The 21,547-nt window shown below is 43.4% G+C and overlaps 1 protein-coding gene across 2 annotated transcripts in view; it reads right to left on the bottom strand.

Moving 5' to 3' along the window:
* The window catches only part of LOC139387000 (SPRY domain-containing SOCS box protein 4-like), a 113,569-nt gene that overhangs the window by 53,660 nt on the left and 38,362 nt on the right, over positions 1 to 21,547 (bottom strand). The window contains exon 1 of one of the 2 annotated variants that reach the window (XM_071132936.1): positions 7,933 to 8,104. The exons of the other annotated variant lie outside the window; for it this stretch is intronic. The gene's annotated coding sequence lies outside the window, so the exon portion shown is untranslated. Of the gene's footprint in view, positions 1 to 7,932; positions 8,105 to 21,547 lie in introns of those variants that run through there. 2 annotated transcript variants of the gene reach the window in all.

Genomic DNA, 21,547 nt, shown 5'->3' with positions numbered 1-21,547 from the left:
TTGAGTTAGACCGCTCTCCCTCTCACCCATCTCTGGCACACTCCCTCGCTCGCTCCCCCCAGCCTTCTGACGACTTATTTAGGAGAGTCTGCTCTTCTCTGTCATCATCCCTTCCTTTAGCTGGGCTAGACAGGTATGGCAGTTAGGGGAGCAGAAAGGACAGCATATAGGATGGGAAAAACCTAAATAATATTTTTTATTTCTTGAGGGAGACAGAAAAGCATGATGAAATGGAGGTATATGAAGAGAAAGCAAGAGAGCGCGCACAAGAGCAAGAGCGAACGAAGGACAGAGCAAGAACTAGAGCGAAGCCACAGACCAGAGAAAGTCACTGAAAAAGACAGACCCAAACAAAGGGATGCGTAACATGGGTGGGGGTGACTTGGCTACCTTCCCTCTAACAATGCTTTAAAAAAAAAAATCAGTTGCATAATGCGTGTATAAAATCATTGCTCGGTCCCTTCTGCCTTAGAGCCATGCTTTCATGCATATCCAAAATGCTCTGACTGGGGAGACTGGCTTTGATGTGACACACACCCGCAATCTCACTCTCAGACAGCTCCTTCACACGGACATTATTTGTCACAGTAGAGTCATTACCTCGGAAGAGCTACACACAAACACAAGATGGAGGACTTCTAGGGAAAACTCATAAGAATGTTTGGGAAATTACCAAAAAGATCACGGTCTGTCGGCTTCACAGGAGGAATAACCCAGACCAGCCTGTTAACGGGAATCCAAAACAGTGTGTGCTTAAACAGACCAACACATACCTAGCAACCCTGGTTCCAATTAGTGGTGTGTGTGTTGCTATGAAGTGTTAACTGCAGTGGAGAGTAAAGCCTTTACAAACTATTCGACAACAACCGTTAGCGTCTACATAATTGAGATTAAATTCTAGTGAGGATATGCCAGCGGTAGGTAGATTGTACGCAGTATGTTATTATTTAGAGTATGTCAACATACAGACAAAGATGAATCATCCTGTGGAATTCTAAGAGATAAGGATACTCCACACTGCTAACGGGGGCCGTTGATCCTATTAAGCCAAGGAGAAAACGGCGGGAGAGCTCTCAATCTATCCCTTTATTTCCATCCTTCTAGCCACTCTCCCTCCAGTCACCCCTCCAAAAATACTACATACGCCAGCCATACTCAGGCGGAACACTGTCCGGATCCAGAATGGACTCAATACGCGGGGTCACAGCTTTCTTTTAAAGAACCCAGTAGAATGCACAAGTTGCCATTTTGCAATCAACTATTTATTTAACTAGGCAAGTAAGTTATAAACAAATTCTTATTTACAAATGATGGCCTATCAAAAAAAGGCCTCTTGCAGGGACAGAGGCCTGGCATTAAAAATAAGTAAATAAAGAACACACATCACTACATAAAGAGAGACCTAACATAGCAAGTCAGTTACACATAACACAGCATGGTAGCAACACAACATGGTACAAACATTACCGGGCACAGACAACAGCATAAAGGGCAAGAAGGTAGAGACAACAATACATCACACAAAGCAGCCACAACTGTCAGTAAGAGTGTCCATGATTGAGTCTTTGAATGAAGAGATTGAGATAAAACTGTCCAGTTTGAGTGTTTGTTGCAGCTCGTTCCAGTCGCTGCAGCGAACTGAAAAGACAAGACCCAGTGATGTGTATGCTTTGGGGACCTTTAACAGAATGTGACTGGCAGAATGGGTGTTGTATGTGGAGGATGAGAGCTGCAGTAGATATCTCAGGGGGGAGTGAGGCCTAAGAGGGTTTTATAAATAAGCATCAACCAGTGGGTCTTGCGATGGGTATACAGAGATGACCAGTTTACAGAGGAGTATAGAGTGCAGTGATGTGTCCTATAAGGAGCATTGGTGGCAAATCTGATGGACGAATGGTAAAGAACATCTAGCCGCTCGAGAGCACCCTTACCTGCTGATCTATAAATTATGTATCTGTAATCTAGCATGGGTAAGATGGTCATCTGAACCAGGGTTAATTTGGCAGCTGGGGTGAAAGAGCTGTGATTACAAGGAAACCGCAAGTCTAGATTTAACTTCAGCCTGCAGCTTTGATACAGTGCCTTGCGAAAGTATTCGGCCCCCTTGAACTTTGCGACCTTTTGCCACATTTCAGGCTTCAAACATAAAGATATAAAACTGTATTTTTTTGTGAAGATTCAACAACAAGTGGGACACAATCATGAAGTGGAACGACATTTATTGGATATTTCAAACTTTTTTAACAAATCAAAAACTGAAAAATTGGGCGTGCAAAATTATTCAGCCCCCTTAATAAGTTAATACTTTGTAGCGCCACCTTTTGCTGCGATTACAGCTGTAAGTCGCTTGGGGTATGTCTCTATCAGTTTTGCACATCGAGAGACTGAAATTTTTTCCCATTCCTCCTTGCAAAACAGCTCAAGCTCAGTGAGGTTGGATGGAGAGCATTTGTGAACAGCAGTTTTCAGTTCTTTCCACAGATTCTCGATTGGATTCAGGTCTGGACTTTGACTTGGCCATTCTAACACCTGGATGTTTATTTTTGAACCATTCCATTGTAGATTTTGCTTTATGTTTTGGATCATTGTCTTGTTGGAAGACAAATCTCCGTCCCAGTCTCAGGTCTTTTGCAGACTCCATCAGGTTCTCTTCCAGAATGGTCCTGTATTTGGCTCCATCCATCTTCCCATCAATTTTAACCATCTTCCCTGTCCCTGCTGAAGAAAAGCAGGCCCAAACCATGATGCTGCCACCACCATGTTTGACAGTGGGGATGGTGTGTTCAGGGTGATGAGCTGTGTTGCTTTTACGCCAAACATAACGTCTTGCATTGTTGCCAAAAAGTTCAATTTTGGTTTCATCTGACCAGAGCACCTTCTTCCACATGTTTGGTGTGTCTCCCAGGTGGCTTGTGGCAAACTTTAAACGACACTTTTTATGGATATCTTTAAGAAATGGCTTTCTTCTTGCCACTCTTCCATAAAGGCCAGATTTGTGCAATATACAACTGATTGTTGTCCTATGGACAGAGTCTCCCACCTCAGCTGTAGATCTCTGCAGTTCATCCAGAGTGATCATGGGCCTCTTGGCTGCATCTCTGATCAGTCTTCTCCTTGTATGAGCTGAAAGTTTAGAGGGACGGCCAGGTCTTGGTAGATTTGCAGTGGTCTGATACTCCTTCCATTTCAATATTATCGCTTGCACAGTGCTCCTTGGGATGTTTAAAGCTTGGGGAATCTTTTTGTATCCAAATCCGGCTTTAAACTTCTTCACAACAGTATCTCGGACCTGCCTGGTGTGTTCCTTGTTCTTCATGATGCTCTCTGCGCTTTTAATGGACCTCTGAGACTATCACAGTGCAGGTGCATTTATACGGAGACTTGATTACACACAGGTGGATTGTATTTATCATCACTTCTGGAGAGAGTTTGCTGCACTGAAAGTAAAGGGGCTGAATAATTTTGCACGCCCAATTTTTCAGTTTTTGATTTGTTAAAAAAGTTTGAAATATCCAATAAAAGTCGTTCCACTTCATGATTGTGTCCCACTTGTTGTTGATTCTTCACAAAAAAATACAGTTTTATATCTTTATGTTTGAAGCCTGAAATGTGGCAAAAGGTCGCAAAGTTCAAGGGGGCCGAATACTTTCGCAAGGCACTGTATATGCTGAGAAGGACAGTGCACCGTCTAGCCATAATCCCAAGTACTTGTACGAGGTCATTACCTCAAGCTCTAAACCCTCAGAGATAGTAATAACACCTGTGGGAAGAAGGGCATTCTTCTTACCAACCACATGACCTTTGTTTTGAAGGTGTTCAGAACAAGGTTAAGGGCAGAGAAAGCTTGTTGGACACTAAGAAAGCTTTGTTGTAGAGTGTTTAACAAAAAAATCTAGGGAGGGGCCAGCTGAGTATTAGACTATCTTCTGCATATAAATGGAAGAGAGCTTCCTATTGCCTAAGCTATGTTATTGATGTAAATTGAGAAGAGCAAGGGGCCTAGGATTGAGCCTTGGGGTACTGCATTGGTGACAGGCAGTGGCTGAGACACTGCACTCTTTTGAGGTAGCTAGCAAACCAGGCCAAAGACTCCTCAGACACATCAATACTCCTTAGCCAGCCCACAAGAACAAAATGTTCTACCGTATCAAAAGCTTTGGCCAAGTCAAAAATAGCAGCCCAACATTGCTTAGAATCAAGGGCAATGGTGACATCATTGAGGACCTTTAAGGTTGCAGTGACACATCCATAACCTGAGTGGAAACCAGATTGCGTACCCGAGAGAATACTATAGACCTCAAGAAGCCAGTCAGTTGATTATTGACAAGTTTTTTCAACACTTTTGATAAACATGGCAAAATAGAAATAGGCCTATAACAGTTAGGATCAGCTTGATCTCCCCCTTTAAATAAAGAACCAACCGTGGCTGCCTTCCAAGCAATGGGAACCTCCCCAGAAAGGTGAGACATGTTAAAAAGGTTGGAGAAAGGCTGGCGATAGTACGGGCAGCAACCTTAAAGAAGTTTAAGGAGCTCCTTTACCACCTCGTCCAAGTGACCGCCTGCAGGGAGAAACTTTGTAGCGGGGCAGGGGGAAAAAAAGAGGGAGAAGCATCGGGGATAGTCACATTGGAAGGGGTGGGAGATGAGGAAATGTTGGACGGGCAGGGAGGCATGGCTGAGTCAAATAGGAATCCTGACTTAATGAAGTGGTGATTGAAGAGCTCAGCCATGTGCTTCTTGTCAGTAACAACCACAACATTTAGGGACATGGGCAGCTGTGAGGGTTTATTCTCCAGGTCTTTAACCGTTTCCCAGAACTTCTTGGGGTTAGACCCACAGAGCGAGCACTGCTCCTTAAAGTAACCAACTTTGGCCTCCCGGATAGCTAGTGCACTTATTTCTCATTTGCCTGAACACGTGTCCAGGTGTCTTCGACAGAGGGATTGATTCTATACCATTTTTGTTGTAACTAGACCATGTCAGCTAACATTCTTTAGCATGGTAGCTAAGTTAACATATCTAAACATTGTAGTTATCATGGGCAGATTATGTGCCCATGGGCCTAGACCCACAGGGGTCCCCATTGATTTGGTTGCAATGTTTGAGCCACTCATATGAACACAGAGGAGACATCGCAAAATGAAAAAGAAATATATATTTTTTTTTAACTTGCAGGAAATAAGTTTTAAAACTGCTTAAATATACGCTCCGCCAACAAGAGGGGCGTGAACAAAACAATGTGAACATACACTAGATGTCTTCCAGGGTCGCTGTATAGAAGCCAACACGGTTATCTTGGCACTCCCCCACCTTGTAAAAAATATTTTGGAAGCTATAGAAATGCATTTAGTAATGTCTACACGTTTTTGACCAGTATATATTCTATTACAGATGCCTTAAATCCATAGATTTAAATTATGTTAACTGAACATAAAAACCATGCATGGGACACGAGGTGGTTTCTTTCTACGATGATAATTGACATCTGGAATTTGCCACATAGGAAATGTGTGACCAAACCGTCTCAAATAATATTTGAGTACCCCTGACGCCCACCCCTTTCTCTGTGCCTTTGTTTCTTCATCCCGCTCTCTGTAGCAACAATAAATCATCAGCGAAGGGTAAAACAGCACTTACACCCTATCAGTGGGTACAAATTATATAAATGTCGCCGACAAAACGGCCCAAGCAATTTGCATTGCTGCAATCAATGAATGCTTGATTGGCAGAGATGTCTTCAGGAACACACAGAGCACTGTGATATGCCATGTGTTTTGGATTACTAGCCTTTATGGGCATTTTAATAGTCATTGAGCTCTTGGTTAAAAATAATTGCACCAATATATCAGTTTGAATTTACACTGAACAAGCATAAAATGCAACAATTTCAAAGATTATACTGAGTTAGAGTTCATAAGGAAATCAGTCAATTTAAGTAAATAAATGAGGCCCTAATCCATGGATTTCACATGACTGGGAAAAAAAAGTTGGGCGTGGATCAGAAAACCAGTCAGTGTGTGGTGTGACCACCATTTCCCTCACGCAGCGCAACATCTCCTTCGCATAGAGTTGATCAGGCTGGTGATTGTGGCCTGGGGAATGTTGTCCCACTCCTCTTCAATTTCTGTGCGAAGTTTCTGGATATTGGCGGGAACTGGAACACGCGGTCTAACACGTCGATCCAGAGTATCCCAAACATGCTCAATGCGTGACATGTCTGGTGAGTATGCAGGCCATGGAAGAACTGGGACATTTTCAGCTTCCAGGAATTGTGTACAGATCCTTGCGACATGGGGCCATGTATTATCATACTGAAACATGAGGCGATGGCGGCAGACACACCGGCAGTCATGACCGCAGTAAAATTTTCACGTGACCATTGAGACATGGTAATCTCGTTTTATGCACTCTGGACATGCTTGGTAGTACCCATCTCCCTAGTGAGCATCAAGTCCTAATGGCCTGGTACACTCAGGGCTCTATTGTCCCTCTAACCACTGACAGCAATGCAAATGCATTGATGTCGAAAATCACATCAAAAAACATATCATCAAGTCACTGTGATGATCAATTTGAAGAAAGAAGTTCAACAGCAGGTTGAAACAGTGGTAGTCGTTTCAAAACCTAACACAAAAACGGACAGTGCTTCCTGATGATTAATTCAAAACATCCATACGCATATTAGAGTTTATGAATAGACCCTACGTATAGGCTTTTGAGTCCAAAGCCTGAAAAAAAAACCTGAATTAAAACGATGATTGTGCCTTATACAATACTCAGCCTACTGTATGCGTAAGTAAAAGTACATTTGTGATAAGGTTGAGTAGTGGTTGACAGTGTATATGCCGATCCAGACGTTTAAAACAAACATGACAATAATAATTCATGGCGGGGGTAATTTGTTCTGTTCTCCAAATAGCATTTTAGAGTAAACCCTAACCCGTCCCGCCATATCCTAGGTTTAGCTGAACTGACGCCAGTGGTATAAACTCATAGAAGGGCACATAACACACACACAGTTGCATGCTAGCGTTGCGGAGACACGCACAGCATACCAACCCAAAATGTACATGGAACACGACTTCCTAACAGCTGTCTTCTCCCAAGCATAATGTTAGTCACTGCTCAAGGACTTTCCTCCGGAACCCCCCCCTCCCACACACACACAAACAATAGGGATTTGAACACAGAGAAACCCACCACAACCTCTGCTACTCTCTAAATCACCTTATCTAAGAAAGGGGGGGCGAAAGAGCGAGAGACGCACACAAACATAATGGCAGACAGAGAAAGAGAGCGATAACAAGCCACGCAAGAGGTCAGCAGCTGACAAAACAAAAGAGATGAAGTCAGAATGAAGCCCCGCTATCTAACCATCCCAGCAGCACAGCTCAGATTTACCCCCTCCCCTCTAACCTAAACATGGTAGGACAACAGAAACCTATAGCTGTGGCACAAACCATATTAGATGAATGCGTGGGGTATATATAGAAGTCAGAGGTATAGAAAATGTCAGGTTTTAGAATAGATATAATTCAGGCGTAGATATGCTTTTAAGTGTCAGTAAGAGGAGGGAAATCCGAGGACGGTATATGGGAGAATTCCCGACACACACGGAGCGGAGGAGGGAAGAGTATCCTGTACAGCTGGGGCCTCTGGTCCATTAGGGAAATTAAAGACAGGACAGGGAAGAGAGGAAACACACAGCGTCTGGGAGAAATCTGGTCAGCCATGAGAGAGATGCAGGATGCCACACGCGCACACACAGAGAAGAATAAACTCTTAGATAAGGAGTACATAGTCAAATAAACAGTAGAGTGCATCACGAGGTGTCGGCATCCCTCATTCACGCACACAAAAACGTAACTTTCACAAAAGCCATCCACCTCGCTACCATGCGCTCTCTAACAGTCTTAAACAGGCCGCTTACAGTAAGTAGTAACAGCAGTGTAGCTCTTCTGTGAAACTCCGCGTCTCATGTTCCACCTCAAAGCCGATAAAAAACTAATCAAAAGAAGAGCGGTGATAAAAGCGCTCCCTCTCTCCGTTGTGGAAAGAACAGAGAAGAGAACACAAGCCAGTTGAGTCCTGCTGAGGGAAAAGACTCCCTCTCCCTAGAGGTGACCCACCCTCTCTTCCCTCCCTGCCTGGCAGAAGCTAGCCCGGCCGCTATCGCTACTGCTCCTGCCCTCTGCGACTCTTCTTGTTGCCGTGGCGTCCGCCGCCTGTCGCTATCGAGCACTCTTCTTCTTCAGAGTTAGTTTCAGTTCAGCACAGAGCGAGCGTGAGTGAGTGAGCGAGAGAGAGACAGTAGGACAAGGATAAGAGGGAATGCTGGCTGGCTGCCTCATGCTGAAAGCCAAACCCCTCTGATCTCATCAAGCAGGGTTACGACGGAGACCAGACAGACGGGCTGGGGGACACACACACACGCCCATTTCATTTCCCTCACCCCATCTGAGCCCAACCAACCCCCTCTGCCATACAGATACCGAGAGACACGCAGCAAACGCATAAAATACACACACGGATAGAACAATCATATAGTCTAAGCCTATATTAAAATATAGTACAAAATATACACTTACTCATATGGTATATACACTTTAGAAACGCAGGTACATATACAATCATGCCTTTATGCAGAATCTAAACACACATTTAGACATACAACGTAATACAAACAGATTTCATACACATACAGCAGCATTTAAACAGTTATTTATGTGCTCCATTCCAGACACACAGTTTGACAGCTTTTTCCTGCCATAGACAGACCAAATAAAAACTTCAGCTCAAGACACAGTATATACACACACACATCCCTCCGGCACCAGCACAGACAGCGTGAGTGTTCCGTCGTCATGAATGAGGCACAGAGTATCTGAGTGGACTTCCTATTTCCTGGGCCACGCGGACCACCGGGGAGCACTAACTGACACCACACCGGGCCTGAACCTCCACCTCTCTGCACCACACACGCACACACAGACTACTCAATCGGCCCCTTTCACCCTCCCAGTCCCACCTCAGCCCACTACGGTGGAGCGAGGTAAAGGGGAAACGCGTAGCACTGTAAAAACACAAGCCCTCGCTGCGGATCAACTGAGTCAAATATACTTCTAACCCCATTTACCTTAACCCAACACACACACTAAAATTACTCACCGTTAGCCATTATAGCCACGGAGGCTAGCCCACGCAGGTTAAATGGCCGACAATGTAGGCAGTCACCGTAGGCTAAACATAATATACATTACCAACGCTTGTGTGTTTCAGATTTTTGTTTCAAAGAAAGAATTTGAAAGTAACTACGATGTGTTCAAAGATAGGAGGGAAACGGTTCGGTTCAAAGTTGCCTATTAGTTAGACATGCACGACATGGCAACCCCTTGAAATTAGTGGATTTGGCTATTTCAGCCACACCAGTTGCTGGCAGGTGTATAAACCCTTTTTTTTTTTTTAAACGAGCACACAGCCATGCAATCTCCATTGACAAACAGTAGAATGGCCTGTACTGAAGCGCTCACTTTCAACATGGCACCGTCATAGGATGCCACCTTCCCAACATCATATTTCTGCCCTACTAGAGCTGCCTGGTCAACTAAGTGCTGTTACTGTGACGTAGAACCATCTAGGAGCACACAAGCGCAAAGAACAGGACCAGCGAGTGCAGAAGCAAGTAAAAATCTGTCCCCGGTTGCAACACTCACTATAGAGTTCCAAACTGCCTCTAGAAGCAACGTCAGCACAATAACTGTTCATCTGGAGCTTCATGAAATGGGTTTCAATAGCCGAGCAGCCGCTTCTCATCTCTGCGGTAGTCTAAGTGAATTATGCAATACACCTCTGCCTGTAATATTTCATTTGTAAGGGTGTGGTCAAGTGTACCAGTCAGGTACTGGTGAGGACCCTCCTTTTGGGGGTGCTCTGCAGGAGTGTCTGCCCTATGATGGGATGTGTGAGGTTTTCATCCCAACATTGTCTTACACTGAATTGGGGATTTTTTTATTTTACCTTTATTTAACTAGGCAATTCAGTTATTATTAAGAACGTTCTTATTTTCAATGACGGCCTAGGAACAGTGGGTTCAGGGGCAGAATGACAGATTTGCATTGTCAGCTCAGGGATTTGAGCTTGCAACCTTCCGGTTACTAGTCCAACGCTCTAACCACTAGGCTACCCTGCCATCCCATACGTGTGGATAGCGTGTGCATTTAAGGGGGGGGGGGGGGGGTAGAAATACTGAACCGTAACGATTTCAGTTGAAGGGAAAATGACCACTGCTACGTCCTGACAATGTTATTGAGGTTACTGCTTATGTGTGAGGAAAGTGTCTCGAGCATCATTTTAAATGTCGAGACCAGAACAAGGGGAGGGACAAAGACGCTCAATAGGCACGTCTCGCGCTCCATTATTGTGCACACTCTCTGTTTCATTATGTTTCCTGATGCGATCAGGACACGCAGGTTGAAATAAAAGAAAAACATTAAAACTCTGAACCAACTATATTAAATTTGGGGACAGGTCGATGATACATTTATGGCAATTTAGCTAGCTAGCTTGCTGTTGCTAGCTCATTTGTCCTGGGATATAAACATTGGGTTGCTATTTTACCTGAAATGCACAAGCTCCTCTACTCAGACAATTAATCCACAGATAAAAAGGGTCAACTGAGTTAGTTTCTAGTAATCGCTCCTTCTTTGGACTTTACATGGCGGTTGGCAACCAATTTCAAGGTGCATTACCACCACCAACTGGACTGGTGTGTGGGCCTCAGTTCATCTTTCAATCACTCACATGGGTATATCCTCCTAAAACCCATGAGGAAATGGGAGAGGCAGGACTTGCAGCGTGTCAAGCGTCCCCAAAAAATAACCAAGTTCTATTTATGGCAATGCAGACACTCGTTGACGCGAGCGAGCAGTTTGGATGAAATGATTGAATAAGATGTACATTCATATTGCAACACTAGCCTGCATAATGCAAGCGGTGTGTTCAGCATGTAAGGCAACATATGACAGAAGAGAAGCGGAATGTATCCAATTAGACAAGCTGACTAACAAATAGCCTACCAAAATGTCTAATTATTAGCAGAAACATATCCCCCCAAAAATCCTGCACCCCCTACCGTATTTGGCTGTAGCCTACAGTGCATTTACTATATTAGCGGGTTAGTGTCGGGACTCAGATTTTCACAGTCAGCCAATTGCGGATGGATTATTAGCAATTGCAGGCGGGTGCAGGTGAACAAACGGCTGACCCACGCATCACTAGTGTGTGTGTGCGTGTGAGCTGGGATGAAGGGGTGAGTGTAGGGTGTGCTTCGTTAAAGTGTGTGAGGGGGTTAATCTGCAGGACAAGCCCCCCCCCCCCCCCCCCCCCCATAGAAAGAATAGGGACCAGAGTATCCCATATTGTCAGTAAGCTGCTCAGAGGCCAGAGAGCAAAAGTGTGTGTGTGAACCATCTTCTACCAACACACGTGTCGTAGACCAAGCCTCCCAACCGTTCAACACAAGGCCCAAGGGAGCGAGAAAGGGAGAAGGGGATGAATGGAGATAAGAAAAACAATGCAGGGTACTAGAGCCCTAAGGATTCGGATAGAGGAGGATGGAGAGAAAGAGGACGTGGAGAAAGGAGGGACGCTCATCTGGCAGTCGTCAAAGTGACCCCAGACAGATGGCAAACAAACAGAAAGAGGAAAGGTTCAGTTTGGAGAGGGTGATGGTGAAAGGGATGGGGAGGAGAGGGTGACAGAGGGAAGACTCACCCACTGCTCATCCGTCATCCTTCCACCCATACGTGTGAACACACACACACACGTTCAGGGGCCAGCCACAATTTAAGTCTCTCTAGACTGTGAATAAATGTTCTCCAACACCATGTAAGGGCACAGGAAATTTCTCTACAGCAGGGTTCCCCAACTGGCAGCACGGATGTATAAAACCCAGAAAATCAGCTCCAAGTGATACCATCCGCTCAAAAAAATTATAATCCCACAGCTGGATCTACTTGATAATCAGCATGAGAATGGGTCATCTTGCGTATAGACTATAATAATTCAGGGCAGACTACTGAAGCATGCACACAGACAGCTAGAGTAGGTAAATAATAGTGCTACTAAGGTTTACAACTGATACAGGTAAGTGGAGTAGGATGCTGAGAGCTGAGACAGGAACAGAACGATATGTTTCCATCTTTCTCACACACAGTCCATCTCTGTGTCAACATGCTTCTTGGGTCCCAGATAGCTGAAGGGACTAGAAATTGAATTTATGATTTGTATAGCGCCTCCATCTCCATCTCTAGCCATCTCCCAACGTCGGTCTCGCTTCCGCTCTTTCCCTAACGCTGCCGCCCCCCCTCCATCTCCCCAAACATTTCCTTCCATTTTCCAGTAAACCCCAGTTCTTGTGATACAGACCGCACTCACCCAGACTGTGAGGGTCCTAAGGGGGTAAAAGGTTACAGGTCACAGTTAAACCTGATTGATGGCCTCCACCCCCCACCCCATCTCCATGTCCCTCTCTCCCGGCATCTGCTGTCTGAGTCTGTCGCCCACGACCCCTTGTTGCCACGTGTCAAGTTTTCCCCGAGCTATCCCATAGTGCCCCTAAAATCTCACACACACACGTTCAATTTCATTAGTTGAATGTCTACCATGCAATCGTTTTTTTCCCCGCTTTCCATTGTTGTCAGGTTTAATTGTGAAATTGTAACACAGCATATTGTGCCAAAGAGGGCTATTAGCTACATATGACAAAGAGATCCAGACCACTGTATTCTCTTTACATTAGATTAGATTTTTTTAAAGGTACAAAAATTAAAACAATAAACTGGTCAATGCCTAATTCCATCAGAATTTTTGCAGAAAAATTGTTTTTGTTTAGTTTTTCCAGGTTTCGCTCTCAAAATTGCACTTTAATAGAAAAACAACATTGGACATTCTAAAGCCAGGTTGACAAAACCGTTTTCTGGTAAATGGAATGGTTGTCATCATTAACGACTGAAAAACGTGCACACACAGAGGGGCATTTGTGTGCCGTTGCCTCTTGAGAAAGTTTAAGGAAAATCCCTTAAGCATTTTGTTCATGTCTTAACAATCTTGGACAAAGTAATACATTTTCTAATAAAGTTCAATACATTAAGTTGATTTCACAGATTTTATAGGGCCCCATCTGGTGCATCCCCTCTTCCCTGTTAAACTCCCCCCTTTCTAAAATAAGGAAAACAGTGCATCCCTCACCTCACTCACTTATTCACTACTGGATATCAATCCGCTAGCTCGTGCCTACCAAAATAGTTTGATTTTTCACCACAGCAAGAACTAGGGTTGGTCGGTATCTAAATTTGCATACCTTCATACAGTTCCTGTACCATACGGTATTACCGGCAGTGCCATTTCTTTCCAAACATTTTATTTATTTATATATATTTATATCTATCTATCTATATATACATACATACATACATACATACATACATACACACACACATAATAACAGTCCTAACAAATGCTAAAAAAGTACCAATGAATCATAATAATAGTGCTAACAAATGCTAAAAAAGTACCAATTAATTCCCATAGCGGATGCGAGCTAAATGCTAACAAGTGCAAGATAACGTAAAAAAAAGTCCAACTTCATGAGCTGTGGTAATTGCAATCTCTCAAAAAGGTTTGCGGCACACACAAAACAAATATCAGGCAGCAGGGATCTTGATCCATGAGGGGATTGTCTCTGCTGCTGTAAAAAAATGAAAAGAAGAAGCTTTATCTTGCAAACTAGCCACTTAGCTAGCAGGTAAGCAAACCAAATGCAACTGGAGCCATGAGCATGACACATTTTATAAGCTAAATTTAAAAGATTATATGAACAACATTTAAAACGCAACATGCAACAATTTTACTGAGTTACAGTTCATACGGAAATGAAGAGGGAGGGAATGGTAGTGAACAGCATTTCTGCCTTGCCTCTGAAATATTCAGGGCACCAGTCAATGGACAGTAAACAGGAGCAAGGCGCTGAGGTTTCACCCTGCATTCACTAGGTTTAAGAGGCTTTCAGTGAGGAGGGAGTGTGTGTGTGTAATGCACTCGTGTATATTCCCACATACAGCAATGTTTCCTCACCATTATTTACCTGGTTTAAATCGGGGTCAATGCAAATAATCAGAGGTCAGCTAACACCACCACGCCACCAGAGAGCTAGGCTCATACATGCTACGACTGACCTAGTTTCACTGAGTGTGCAGTGTGCGTTTCTATATAAAGCGCCCACTGAAAGAGAAGACTTAGCAGTACCCCCAACCCCTTAGGAGTTTGGGCCGGCACGATACTGGGAAAAGGGTCCTGCCCCTTATCAGGTCAATGGAGCATTGGTCCTTTGTATCTCAGTTGGTAGAGCATGGCGCTTGTAACGCCAGGGTAGTGGATTCAATTCCCGGGACCAGCCTTACGTAAAAATGTACGCACGCACAACTAAGTCGCTTTGGATATAAAACACAAAAGCGTATTATATTTAGCAATGTACATGTACCGTCTGCTATACACTTAACAAATCACCCAGTTACAAATCGCCCAAACCATGGGTAAGACACATTCACATACTAACAATACAGTTCACTTAAGGATCAAATGGGTCAAGCAAGAATCAAACAAGAGCAATGCATTTATTACCTGTTGGTTCATAGGAAAGCAACATTGTCAGTCTGTTGGTGTGCTTCTGGTTCAAAGATCAGTACAACATATGGTGTGAGTCTGAAACAGATAAGAGGTAGAGTTATCAAGCAAACAGTAGAGAGAACATTGTCTCATTTATGCTGCTGCTCAGATTTTTCACGAGTGGCACGTGTAGCTTATTTTGTCGGCCAATCACAAGTCAAAGTGGCACTAGTCTCTGGGTGCCGTGACATGCAAGTTGGAATTCAAATGAAGCAGAACCTGTTAAGCCTATAGGGGCGCTATTTCATTATTGGATAAAAAAAACGTGCCCGTTTTAAGCGCAATATTTTGTCACGAAAAGATGCTCGACTATGCATATAATTGACAGCTTTGGAAAGAACACAGTCTAACGTTTCCAAAACTGCAAAGATATTATCTGTGAGTGCCACAGAACTCATTCTACAGGCGAAACCAATATGAAACGTCAAACAGGAAATGAGCAGAATCTCTGAAGCTCTGTTTTCAAATGTCTCCTTATATGGCTGTGAATGCAGCAGGAACGACCCTGTGCTTTCTGTCGTTTCTTCAAGATGTCTGCAGCATTATGACGTATTTGTAGGCATATCATTGGAAGATTGGCCATAAGAGACTACATTTTCCAGGGGTCCGCCCGGTGTCCTTTGCCTAAATTTGTGCGTAATCTCCAGTTGCGGTCATTTTGTCCTGGGATTCAGAATGGAAAGCACACTTCCACGAAGGATATATCATCGAAGAGATATGCTAAAAACACCTTGAGGATTGGTTCTAAACAACGTTTGCCATGTTTCAGTCGATATTATGGAGTTAATTTGGAAAAAAGTTTGGCGTAATTGATGACTGGATTGTAGGTTTTTTTTGGTAGCCAAACGTGACGCACCAAACGGAGCGATTTCTCCTAAACAAATAATCTTTCAGGAAAAACTGAACATTTGCTTTCTAACAGTCTCCTCATTGAAAACATCTGAAGTTCTTCAAAGGTAAATTATTTTATTTGAATGCTTTTCTGTTTTTTGTGAAAGTGTTGCCTGCTAAATGCTAACGATAATGCTAACGCTAAATGCTACGCTAGCTAGCTACTGTTACACAAATGATTGTTTTCCTATGGTTGAGAAGCATATTTTGAAAATCTGAGATGACAGTGTTGTTAACAAAAGGCTAAGCTTGAGAGCTAGCATATTTATTTCATTTCATTTGCGATTTTCATGAATAGTTAACGTTGCGTAATGGTAATGAGCTTGAGTCTGTATTCACGATCCCGGATCCGGGATGGGTAGATCAGAGAGGTTAAAAGTGAAATGACAAGGATTGTCTACAACAACCATGAGCCAACAGGTAGGCTGCTGCTTAATATTTAGAATGGAGTGGTTGTTGTAATTGTGTAGGATGGGGACGGGTAGCGTAGCTGGGTTTCTCAACTCCACGATATGTACAGTCGGAGTTAGCTTGCACAAATGTGGGCGGAGTGTACCTTCAACTAGAGTCGCTGTTAGTCGATACCACCGACGGTTTCCGCGTATTTGATTAACATTTTATTAAATAGTACATTTTATTAAATCATTTCCACAAGGAAAGAAAGGCAGGCAGCTACAGAGGACATGGGTAAGTGTTTAAGAATTATTATTATTAATTTTTTAAAGTATCGCCTGACAGCGGCTTGATGTAGTCGGAGATACAGTCCACACACTCATCTCCACGCAACTCCATCGATGTACATTGTGGAGTTGAGAAAAACGTGGCTAGGGAAAGCGCAGCCTATGTAGCCACAAATAGCCAACCCAGCTAGCTAGCTTAACAAGCTTCTCTTCTGTCTGATGCAATCAAAACAGGTACCATGTCATCACACTGGATGATGAATAACCTACAGTTGTTACAGTAACTACTGCGTGTCAGTTTGGCTGCCGTGGTCTTTCCATCTCGCCACTCAGACACACATAATACCGCCCCTCCTCCCCCCACCTGCTGATCTCTGTGTGTGCATCAACAGCTTAAGTTAATAACAATATATATATATATATATATATATATATTTTTATTATTCTGTCACTTCCCTCTTGGATCAGATCTGGACACGACCGGGTCTATACGGGGCCAGGTCTGGTTGTCCTCGGGTCTGTTCGGACTGGGTTTCCAGATTTTAAATTATGTATTTATTTATTTATTTATTTATTTGAGTAAGCCCCGGGTCCATTTTGGAACGGGTTCCAACTTGTTGGACCTGAGAAGACCTCAGAGAAAACAACACATGGAATGATGCAAATTGAGTGTGTGAAACAAGACAAATGTGAACCGATAGTATTCAGCAGCAGACATGGCTCCCAGTGGAAGTTGCCCTGAGGCACAGATCTAGGATCAGCTTACCCTCCCTGAATCCCTGAGATGTCCTTTTCCTGTTGAAAAGCGATATCCCAAGTATAAACACAATGAGGTGCACACACACTAAAGGGTAAAAAGAGAAAGTGTTTTTTTAGACAACTGCCAACTTCAAGGAGTAGGGCATTCAAGGAGTTGGCTTGATGGGAAGTCGTCATGTCATCACCTTGCTTGAGGAACAATAAAGGAGCAATAGAGAACAAACAAGGGAAAAAAAACGAGACATCTTAGTCGTCGGACTGAGAGTGACATTTTTGCATATGCACCACGGTTTTGAAACTCAATTTGCTATAGACATTTTTTTTAAATGGTTTCAGGTTCAAAATATCACCCTCAATGTGAATGAAGTGGACAGGAAAGTGTGTGGTGTGTGTTTGGCAAATATGGAGTTGTAGGTTAATCTTATTCAGATTCATAAAACATACACACACCAACACGCCCGCGCACACAGTGTCATTTTTGTCAAAAGTGTATTTTTCATGAGTGTATCTCTACATAAACACAAAACTGTCGGTCAAAGAGGCTTTTCAGCGTGGCGGATGTGTTGTTCCCTACCCTCTTTGCACATCACGCACACACTTAGAGATAGAGTACACACACACACATACACAAACAGAGAGAGAAAACGCTGACACACTCAGCACTTTGCTGCACGGCCCAGGCCAGGGGAAAGCCCATGAGGCTGGCTGTCTGGTTTATGGTTTCTCCATTTCCTCAAGACCGGGGTGGGCTGTGGAGCTAAATAAGCCACTTTACCCTGGAATTAGTGGGAAGACAGGTCTCTCCCTCACACACAGAAACACACGCATGCGTAAACACACAAACATGCAGGCACACAATCTCTACAAAACAGATAAAAAATAAAAATACAAAAAAAATAATAATAATAATACTTGTTTTCGAAGATCTCAGCTCAGCTTTAGAAACCAAATCAATAACTTTTACAGTATCAGTAATAGAGCACTGCTTTTGAAACATTGCATACAAGGCTCCTCATTCCAATTAAGGGCACACATGTATATTTATATTCCCGACTCTGACATTCCTCTTTCTAATATGGAGTATATAGAGTACCACATTATGAGTCATAGTGCCCATAAATGGTTCCAATCATTTTTCACCACTCCCTTTACCTCAGAGGATTTTATAAACACTTCAAATAAGGGCTGCGTTTCATATAGGCTTATCCTGGTTTGACGATAAGAATGGGGGTGTGCTCGGTCCTCATTTTCCTGTAGTCCACAATCATTTCCTTTGTCTTGATCACGTTGAGGGACAGATTGTTGTCCTGGCATCACACGGCCAGGTCTCTGACCTCCTCCTAATAGGCTGTCTCATCGTTGTCGGTGATCAGGCTTAGTGATGAGCTTTGAGGACACTATGGTGTTGAACGCTGAGCTTTACTCAATGAATAGCATTCTCACATAGGTGTAACTTTTGTCCAGGTGGGAAAGGGCAGTGTTGAGTGCAATAGAGATTGCATCATCTGTGGATCTGTTAGGGTGGTAAAACTAAAATAATGATTATATAAAAAATATAATTTTAAGAAGTCACATTTGTGAGAAAGATTTACACAGTTATCAAAATGTCACGCCAGGGTAAACCTACACCAAACAGTTCTTATTTTAAGTGTTTCTAAAATCCTTTATTGGAAAAATGGTAAAAAATCGATTGGAACCATTTCCCTGTTATTATGACACCTCCACTGTGGGGCTCTATTGCTTTGCATTGTTAGGTATTACTGCACTGTTGGCGCAAGGGAAATAAGCATTTCACGACACCCGCGATAACATCTGCAAAATGTGTGTACGCAACCAAGAACATTCGATTCCATACATCCATCTCAAAGCTACAGTATAAAAAAGGTATCCAAATAAGAAAGCTACGATGAGATTCCACATTCCTATGACGGAGCTGATACCCATATGAAACTGAAAGCCAATAGACCCCGAAGCAACAGAACAGCTTCTACCCCCAAGCCATAGGACCACTAAAAAGTTAAGCAAATAGCTACTCGGACGATCTGCATTGACCCTTTTTGCACCAACTCATCAGGAGTTCATCAGCCGTCACTTTATTCCTAGTTATACGTACAGCACATACACTACATGACCAAAAGTATGGACACCTGCTCGTCGAACATTTCCTTTCAAAATCATGGGCATTAAATTAAGTGGGTCCCCCCCCCCCCCCCTCCTTTGCTGCGATAACAGCCTGCACTCTTCTGGGAAGGCTTTCCACTAGATGTTGAAACGTTGCTCCGGGGACTTGCTTCCATTCAGCCACAAGAGTGTTGGTAAGATCACGCAATTAGGTCTGGCTCGCAGTTGGCATTCCAATTCATCCCAAAGGTGTTCGATGGGGTTGAAGTCAGGGCTCTGTGCAGGCCTGTCAAGTTCTGAAATGTGATTTTATTTTCAACCTGATATTCACCATCTCTAGCACCATACCAGTGTCCACATTTGTGAAAATGGCATGTTTCTACATTTTGTAGTTAAATTTTTGTGTTACACATCAAGTCTTAACATTTTAAAAACAATGATATTCAAAAACAGATTTATGGTGGCGAGTAAGAAAATACCCTCCCTCTGGCTAGAAACTGGTTGCACGTTTAAAAAAAAATAAAAAATTTCAACCACAGATCATAGAAACAGTGTTTTCACATATATAGACACTGGTATGGTGCTGGAGATTGAGAAGTGGTGGAATTGCCCTTAAGGGCAAATCAATGAATATCCTGCGAGAAACAAAAGATTCTCATTCGTTATCCATTCCAACACATGAACCCAGAATTCTATGAGGAAGATGTCCTTCTAACGTTTCTATGACAACCACGGAGGAAGGCAAGGCACACACACACACACACGCGTGCTGTCGACAGACAGGGATGGATGCACGCAAAAGACAACTTCCCTCATGAAGACAGAAAAGGGGGGGGGGGGGGGGGGGGGGGGGGGGGGGATTGAGGTTATGAAAGGGGAAGTAGGCCAAATATAGGAATAGTATAATGAGCTGGGTTCCTATCGTTACATGTCCTCCTCCACTCCATCCCATCTCCCATCTTTCACTTAATCCACATGCCCAACCAGTCGACGGCAGAAACCCTCATTCTACCCCACTGCTAAATTTCCCAAAGGCCCGAGAGGAGCAGTTTCTGTCCTCGAAGTGTGTAGGTATGCCCTGTTCGAATAGGCTACTTGTAAAATGCATCTTCAGCTCCTCCCCTCACTTGAGGGCATCACCATGTAGGCCTAGCCATCTACTAGATCCTTGCTTTCATCGATCCGATAGTGTGAAATCAGTGATGACCTCAAGGACGGAAGGGAGGAAAGATGGAAAAAGGAAGCATTTTAAAAGTATCAGAACAGGGCCTCTTGCTTTTTTTTCCTGAGTGAATTGAGTGGAGCAGGTTGAGGGTCACTTTATCGCTGTGTTAGTCATGGACACGTTTGAAGTGGAGCTGAGGCAAAAGGCGTCACAACAACAGAGCTGATTGCGTCAGAGAGCAAGTCGATAAGGAGGCTCAATCCAGCTCACTAAACAGAAGGCTAGTCGCTAGGCTACGTACATCTGGGTCGAGGGTCAGGCTAAGGACTACCACTGAAGAGCAGAACAGATGTGGAACCATGGATAGAAAAAGAGCAGATTGAAATAATGAAATCGATAAGTAGATCTACATTCTCCATTCTATTTTCGAAAATGAATGAATGTCTCTCCCTCTCTCGCTTTTAATATACCTTTCAAACCAATACATTTTTTGAACCAAGAATCGCGCCAAAATCTCTATCTGGAAGGATTCGCAGGCGACAAAGTCTATACTTTTTTTCGGCCAAACGAACTAATCACGATTACGGTCAAGTTCTGCCTATGGCTTAGTACATAGCCGTAATGCTGAGGCGGCATTGGCACACACACAACACCCGTTACTACTATCCTCCTGCCAGTTCCAAACTTTGGGAGGCATGTCACTTCATCCTTCTTTCACATAGCCCACCACACACTGTTTTCATAACCTCAATTGGATGGATCCATGAAGAATTACTGTGGGAATAAATATCACTGAATGTCAAAAATATTGGAATAAAGTAGGATAATGCAATTGAAGGCATCAAACTGTAGCTAACGGAACCTCCCCAAGCCATCCAATTGTTATAGAACATCAAGCAATGGCCGACCGCGTGTTCAACTATTTCAGCACCACGTCGCGCTGCGTCGAGACAAGCGTGGGGACGCGTCAACCAAAAGATAAGTACGCTTGTAGATTTTGCACTGTTGGGATACTGGTTAGGCTACAATTATGGTGTGGAAATGTTAGCTGAGATGAGAGGTGAGTGCTGCTGATGACCATCTTGCCTAGTTGGCTCATTCATTAGCACTGATCAGAACATTTTGCCAGCATGTACCTTAACAAGTGGATTATTTTGCTCTTCAGTCATGTAGTAGTCTAGGGCTACTCCTGACCAACATTTTTT

The sequence above is a fragment of the Oncorhynchus clarkii genome, chromosome 28 (assembly GCF_045791955.1).
Source record: "Oncorhynchus clarkii lewisi isolate Uvic-CL-2024 chromosome 28, UVic_Ocla_1.0, whole genome shotgun sequence".
Taxonomy (NCBI): Eukaryota; Metazoa; Chordata; class Actinopteri; order Salmoniformes; family Salmonidae; genus Oncorhynchus; species Oncorhynchus clarkii.
Note: the sequence above shows the minus strand (reverse complement) of the source record. Positions and strands in the feature narration are given on the sequence as shown.